Source organism: Diceros bicornis, chromosome 25, assembly GCF_020826845.1.
Source record: "Diceros bicornis minor isolate mBicDic1 chromosome 25, mDicBic1.mat.cur, whole genome shotgun sequence".
NCBI lineage: Eukaryota > Metazoa > Chordata > Mammalia > Perissodactyla > Rhinocerotidae > Diceros > Diceros bicornis.
In genome coordinates this window covers 7,933,745-7,941,811 of record NC_080764.1, presented here as the reverse complement: position 1 = coordinate 7,941,811, position 8,067 = coordinate 7,933,745, and the positions used below count along the sequence as shown (strand labels likewise).

The 8,067-nt window shown below is 53.6% G+C and overlaps 1 pseudogene; it reads right to left on the bottom strand.

Annotated features, from left to right (window-relative positions):
- Positions 1-732: 732 nt before the first annotated feature.
- LOC131421552 (cytochrome P450 2D14-like) lies at positions 733-7,114 on the bottom strand (annotated as a pseudogene).
- Between the last annotated feature and the right edge of the window lie 953 nt (positions 7,115-8,067).

Genomic DNA, 8,067 nt, shown 5'->3' with positions numbered 1-8,067 from the left:
ACACCACTCGTCAGCAGCATTCTGTGGTGGCGACCCACATACAAACTAGAGGAAGACTGGCACAGATGTTAGCTCAGGGCGAATCTTCCTCAGCATAAACAAATAAATAATCAGCTGTATTTCTATACACTAACAATGAACAATCCAAAAAGGAAATTAAGAAAACATTTTGACTTACAATAGCATCAAAAAGAATAAAATACTTAGGATTAACTAACAAAGAGGTGAAAGACTTGTACCATGAAAACTACAAAACATTGCTGAGAGAAAGTAAAGAGGACACAAGTAAATTGAAAGACATCCTAGGTTCATGAATTAAAAAACAATATAGTAAAGGCATCAAGACTACTCAATATGATCTCCAAAGTTAACACAATTCCTATCAGAATCCCAATGACTTTTTGGCAGAAATAGAAAAATCAATCCTAAAATTCATATGGAATCGCAAGGGACCTCAAATAGTCAAAACAATCTTGAAAAAGAAGAATAAAACTCATAGTTCCTGATTTCAAAACTTACTCCAGAGCTACAGCAAGCAACACACTGTGGTACCGGCAAAAAGACAGAGATATAGACTAACAAAGAGAATAGAAGGCCCAGAAACAAACCCTCATATGCAGTCAAATGATTTCGGCGGGGTGCCAAGACCATTCAAAGAGGAAAGGACAGTCTTTTCAACAAATGGTGCTGGGAAATCTGGATACCTTCATGTAAAAGAATGAAGTTGGACCTTCACCTAGCACCATATACAAAAATTAATTCACAATGCAACAAAGACTTAAATGTAAGAGCTAAAACTAGAAAATTCTTAGAAGAAAACTAAGAAAATTCTTAAGCAAAACGTCTTAGAAAAAAGACAAAAGGTACTCAACATTGGATTTGGCAGTAATTTCTTGGGTATGACACCAAAGGCATGGGCAATGTAGGGGAAGAGGGAGAATCCCCCTCTGCCCTTTTCCTTAGGGTTCTTATGGCTGGCCAAATAATTAACAGGACAGGTTAGCAGGAGAAAATAATACCAAGTTTAATAACATGTATACATGGGAGAAACTCAGAAACGAGCAGCTCGTCCTTCTGTCTAAGCTGCTTGCTTAAGTATTATAGCTAAAGGCGAGGAAGGTGTTGGGGGTGGGTAATGGTCTGGAATTTCAGAGGGGAAGAAGACAATTCACATGGAGATAGAAATGCAAATGTTTGCCTGACAACTCTTTTCAGGGCCACCTATAGAGAATGTGGCCAGGGAGAGACAGAGTTTTTGATAAGAGGGGCTTAGTGTCTTTCCTATTGTAACATCTATTTTACATTATTATTACAGCCATCATGATAATAACTCCTTCCTGAAACAGATCTTTTGTTTTAAATTCTTTAGGCAGTTTGGGAGGGGAAACTCAAATGCTCTTCCTGAGTTTTCTGAGTCTTTATTGTCTTCGGCTCGAAATAATCCACACACCAGAGTGATGCTTCCGGGGGTAACCTGCCATGAGCACCATCAGCAACAAAAAGAAAATGTAGACAAGGTGGACTTCATAAAAATTTTTAAAATATTGCACGTCAAAAGATACTATCAACAGAGTAAAAAGCTAACTTGCAGAATGGGAGAAAATATTTCAAATCATATAAAGTCACGTGTCACTTCATGACGGGGACACGTTTTGAGAAATTCATCATTAGGCGATGTCATCATTGTGAGATCATAGAGTGTACTTACACACACTTAGATGGTAGAGCCTACCACAAACATAGGCTCTATGGTACTAATCCTATGAGACCACTGTCACACATGCAGTCGTTGATGACCTACACGTTGTTATGCGGCACATGACTGTATCTGATAAGGGATTAATGTCTAGAATATAGAGAGAACTCCTAAAGCTCAAAAGCAACAACAGCAAAACACACAACTCGATTTTAAAATGGGCAAAGAACTTAAATAGACATTTCAAACAAGAGATATACAAATGGACAATAAACACGTGAAAAGATGCTCAACATCACTCATCATTAGGGAAATGCAAATCAAAACCACAATGAGATACCACCTCACACCCATTAGAATGCCTACTATCATCAAAACAGAAAATAGCAAGTGTTGGCGAGTGTGTGGAGAATCATAACCCCTGTGCACTGCTGGTGGGAATGTAAAATGGTGCAGCTGCTGTGGAAAACAGTGTGATGCTTCTATATCCACAAATGAAAGCAGAGTCTCAAAGAGGTATCTGTACCCCATGTTCACAGCAGCAGTGTTCACAAAAGCTGAAAGGTAGAAGCAACCCAAGTGCCCATCGACGGATGAAGCGATAAGCAAAATGTGGTCTATCCATACAATGGAGTATTATTCAGCTAAAAAAAGAAGGAAAGGCTGACACACGTCACAACATAGATGAATGTTGAGGAAATCATGCTAAGTGAGATAAGTCAGTCACAAAAAGACAAATACTGTAAGATTTCCCTCATATGAGGTCCCTAGAGTAGTCACATTCATAGAGACAGAGAGTAGAACGGTGGTGGCAGGGGCTATGGGGAGGGGGCATGGGGAGTTACTGTCTAAGGTGGACAGAGATTCAGTTTTGCAAGATGAAAAGAGTTCTGGAGGTCGATGGGGTGATGGTTGCACAACAATATAAGAACTTAATAGCATTGAACTGTAGAGTCAAAATGATTGACGGTAAATTTTATGTTGTATTTTCCCCCCCACACACACACCAATTGTAGATACTCAAACAAATATGACCATTTTAGCTTAGGAGCCAAAACCAGGGGGTTGACGTGTGCAGTAAAAAGTTTACTCAGTAGGTTTGGAGTTTTCAATCCCCGCACATTCCAAAAAAATGGTGGGACCTTGACAGACTCCTGTGAATCATCCCCTATGCCCTCGGGATGACTTGCCGGACCAGAGCATCTCTGTACCTGGGGCCTGGGGTCACACCACACAGTTTATGCCAACAATGTGACTTATGACAGGGACCTTGGGCCACACTGCTTAACCTTGAGAGGGGCTAGAGAATGAGTAACTGAGGTCAGCTACGTGGCTCTCCAAGTCCAAGTGACTGACCGCCAACCAAATGCCTGGACACTTAGACTCAGGTGAGCTTCCCTGGTGAGCAATACTCTCTGCTGTGTCACACATCATTGCTGGGAGAACGGAGCAGAGTCTGCAAGAATCCTCTGGAGACACGGCTGGAAGCTTGTGCCTGCTCTTCCTGAACTCCACCGATGTGCCTTTGACCACTGCTGATTCTATCTGGATCCTTTCTCTGGAAAGACCATGACCGTGAGTGTAACAGCTTTTCTGACCCCTGTGAGGCCTTGTAGTGAATCCCTGAAGCTGAGCATGCTCACCCAGCCAGGAATCGGGCTGATTCCTATCAGAAGCCCATTCACACTCCTCCCGCTCCCTGACACCCAGGAGTCAAGACTTCTACATGGACTTAGTTACCAACCAGGGCAGCCAGTGCTGGGTCTCCATGGGTGACTAGGCCGTAAGCTGTCACCTTCTGAGCCTCAGTATACCTGTCTCTCAAATGGGGTCAAATGCCAGATAAGGCTAGATCAGGGAGGGGTAGGAGCTGGCCCTGGGGAGGCTGCTTAGGCCAAAGTACTGCCAGGGGCTGTTCAGGGGGCCTGGGTGGGATTCAAACCAGGTTGGAGCCATCGGACTGGTTTACTGTACATCAGGGACCCTGCTGAGCAGTGGGATGGGGGCTTTGTTCCCCCCTCTAGCAGAGCATAGCACAGAGCTGGTAGGGGGAGGGGGTCACCAGTCCACCATATACACCGTGGTCACTGGGGCGGGGCTGCCCAGCGGGCACCGAGAAGCTGAAGCGCTGCAGGAGGCAGGTGAAGAAGAGGAAGAGCTCCATGCGGGCCAGGGGCTCCCCGAGGCACGAGCGGCGGCCTGTGGGTGGGTATGGGGAGGGGTCAGTGAGCCTAGGGGAGTGGGGTCCACGCCTCCAAGTCTCCCTCAGGAGGGGGCAGCGAGCCAGGCTCCCCACAGGCACCTGCTGAGAAGGGCATGAAGGCCTCCTGCTTGACAAAGCGGCCCTGGGCGTCCAGGAAGTGCTCGGGGTGGAAGCGGAAGGGCTTCTTCCAGATGGTCTCATCCTTCAGCACCGATGACAGGCTGATGAGCATCGAGCCCTAGCAGGAGATGCCTGGCATGGGTGGGGTCTGGGCTGGGAGATGCCCATAACCCCGCCACCAAACCCACATGGGCCACATTCTCTGCCTGGCACAAACCTGGACTCTTTCAGGTCAATCTCAGCCTGAGAAACTTCGCAGCTCCCTCCCTGTCCCCATGGTAAAGCCATGTGACAGGCCTCCCATGGGCGCCCACACTGCCACCTGTCCGTGCATGCACCGCTCCTCCAACACACTGGGGTGCATGTTACTTTGTTTTTCCTCTCCCCAAACTGGGGCGTTTGCCTCTGCTTCATCCCCACACCCACCCAGGCTGGAGAGTTGGTGTCTGTGGAAATGAGGATCAGGTGGCTTCTGCTTCAGTCCTGGTCCCACCTAGCAGTGGCCATGATGGGGCTACCAGGGGGCAGGTGGAGCTGAGCTGGGGTGAGGAGGGTCGCAGGCCTACCTTGGGGATGAGGAAGCCCTGCACTTCAATGTCACGGGATGTCATGTGGGGCAAGCCCAGTGGGATGATGTCCCCAAAGCACTGCACCTCATGGACCACAGCCATGGTGAAGGGCATGTGGGTCTGGTCCCCCATCTCTGGTCGCCGTGCCTGCCCTATCACCTCATCAATCTCCTGCTGGACACGGCCTGGACAGACAAGCGTTCCCACAGTGGTCAGAACCCAGGAGGCTGGACCCCGACCTCCTCCTGACTCCTGTGTAGGGGCTGTGCCCACGGGAAGGAGGAGGTCACTCTGACCCCTGAGCCAGGGCCCAGCCTCTGCTCAGAGCTCCTGGTGGCCAACCCAAGCTCAGGGCGCCCAGCCTGTCTCTCTCCTCCCTGGCCCATCCCACCGCGCCCCCAGCCTGGGCTCACACTGCACGTCTGGGTGCAGGATCATGAGCAGGAGGGCCCAGGCCAGCGTGGTCGAGGTGGTCACCATCCCCGCAGCGAACAGGTCATCCACCACCAGGCACAGGTTCTCATCCTTGATGCTGCTCTCGGGGTTCCCCTTGACCTGGGCCATGCAGAGAGGGTGGGCTCAGGGGCAGCAGGAGGAAGCGCCCCATAGCCTCCCACTCTGCACCCATCACCCCAGCTGACTGATCACTGGCTGATACACAGGCCCCAGGCTCCCCTCATGGGGCCCTCAACCCACAACCTCTGACTCTGTCCCTGGCACCTCACCTTCTCCACTTCGTCCAGGAAGGTTTCAGTCAGGTCTCAGGGAGGCTGGGCCAGGTCCCGGGTCATCCTGTGCTCGGCAACCAGCTCATCAAGCAGGGCCATGAAGGCCCTATGACCTGGAAAGATCTTGGTAGCCAGCCCCGGGATGCGCAGGAGCTCGGGGATCGCATTCAGCCCCTGTGTTGGACATAGATGTGGGGCCTCGGATCCTCCCTGTGCTCAGGTGTTCACCTTAACCTGTCAGGTCCCAGCCACCTCCAGGGTGTCCCCATCATTGACCTGGTTCCTCCCTACGTTCCCACGTCTACCCTGTCTCCTTGCCTGGGCACCAGAAGGGTAAACCTAAAATCTACATCTCATGGGTTCCCCTCACTTCCAATGAAGGAGGTACAGGCTCCTCAGCCCTCTCCTGGGTCCTGCTGACTCCGACACCCTTCTATCCAAATCCGCCTCCATGGAGGCCCATTGCAGGGCGGAGGCCTCCTCCATGGAGCTTGTCTGCAGGGCTCCTTGGCCCCCTCCACCTTGGCTCCTGGTGCATGAAGCTGAAATTTTCCTTGTCTACTTCCTTCACTAGGTCCAATAGCTTGACGAAGAGCGGGTTGCTGTACTCGAAGCGGCGCCCGAAGGTCAGGGAGGCGATCACGTTGGTCACCGCTTTATTCAGGAGGGCGTTGGGGCTAAAGGGGCGTCCTGGGAGGGGACGGTGCAGGTCAGGGGGTCGCCTCCATATCCTCTTCCCCAGCCTCCATCCCTGTCTCCTGTCCCTCAGCCCCGCACTCACCGGCCTGGTCTGCGAAGGCGGCACAGAGGCACGAGGCCTCCTCGGTCACCCACTGCTCCAGGGACTTCTTGCCCAGGCCGAAGTTGCGCAGGGTGGACACGGAGAACCGCCGCTGCTCCCTGAACTGCCGCCCACAGCGCGCAAAGACCGCCCCTGGGGGCGGGCGGACGTGTGTGTGGCTCGGGTGAGCCCTGGCCCCGCCTCTGCGCCCACGTCTTGTTGGTTGGCTCGCTTGCCCTTCCATCTACTTCGGGGGTTTGACCCGGACTTGTGCCCTGCTTACACACTCCCGCCCTCCACCTCTCAGACGCTGTACTTCTCCTCTCCATCACCACCAGATCACCCCCACTTTACACATCTTTCTGACCAGGGACAGGTCCCACCCTCTGCCCGCCCACATTGCTCGCCAGCTCTTCCCACTGCGGCCAGGTCTTGGCACCACTCTCAGCTCTGCACACCGTGACCCTATTCCAACTCAGTGAAGGTCCCGGCCCGCCCCTTCCCCGCCCCCACTGACTCCATCCTCCTCCTTCCCCCCACCCGGACGAGCTTCCTGCTCACAGTGGCCCGAGTCCCGCCCACACCCTGTGAGGCCCCGCCACCCGCCCCGCCCACATTCCCCTCCCCACCCTTCGACCGGCTCCTTCCTGCACCTGCCACCGGTTCAGATTCGCTGACTCTTCCTTACCCCAGAAGACCACCACCCTGCCTCCGCTTGACCCTGCCAGGTCTGGAGTCACTGCGGGCCCAGTCCCCGCCGGGCCGCGGTCCTCCCCTCCTCCGCTTGCCTTCAGAGCGTGGCCCGAAGCTCAGGTTCTTGAAGATGGGCGCAGGTGGGCGGTGGGCAGTGTCCTCGCTGCGGTCCACCAGCGCCTCGCGCATGGCCGCCAGCCCGTTGAGCACGACCGCGGGCGTCCGGCCAACTGCGGGCTGAACACGTCCCCGAAGCGGCGCCGCAGCTGCAGGCCGATGGTCAATTTCATTCGACAAGCTCCGCCCCCGCCAAGTTGCTGGGCTCGGTCTCCAGGCCCTAGCCTGCTGGCCCAAGGCTGCCAGCAGAAGAGGGTGCAGGGACTCTATCTGGCCTCGTGACGCTAGGGGTCCCAACCTGTATGGTTGAGGCCCTCACGTTGGATCAGACCACCCAGCTATGACTTTGCAAAGGTCACCAAGATTGTCGGAAGGCCAAGTTAGCATCCCATTTTACAGGTGAAAAAACCGAGGTTCAGAGTGGTGAGCAGTGAGGACCAAGGTCTCACAGCAGGAAGAGATTTGAACCTGGTCACTGTCCCCTCTCAACCTCGATTTCTTGATTTAAAAGGGGCTCATGACCAGACTCCCCTCCCCCAAATCTCAAGACCTCTCCTGATGTCCTCAGAAGGGACTCAGGCTCACATGACTTAAGCCTTGTCCCACTGGATCCCAAACCCACTGCCAAGTCCCACCCCCTCCAGGCCTTTGCCCTCTCTGACGTTTGATTGGAAGATTCAGACTGTTGTCCAGGCCCTGCACAGATGCCCTCCCCCAGGAGGCCTCTCAAACCTGCCTCCTCATTCCCCCCAGCTCCCTGTCCAGCCTGTGGCTTCACCACCACCCACTGTCTGCTGCTGGGTGGGGTCCCCTGAACCTCTGTGCCCACCCCCACCTTCCTCATGCACGTAAAGCAGCTAAGCGTGTCCAGGAAGTCCACCTGCAGCAGGTTGCCCAGCCCAGGCAGGGGCATGGGGCCTGGTGGGTAGCGTGGGGCCCAGCATTGGCGCCGGTGCATCAGGTCCACCAGGAGCAGGAAGATGGCCACGGCCAGGGGCCCCAGTGTCTCCCCAGTCAGCAGACCCATGGCTGCCTCAGAGTACACTGGGCTCCTCTGGACACACTGGCACCCCTCACCACACCAGGCACCTCGGACCAGGCCGGACAGGGCACTCTCACCAACCCTGAGGGTTTGACCAGTCTGGGCCCTCTTTATAAAG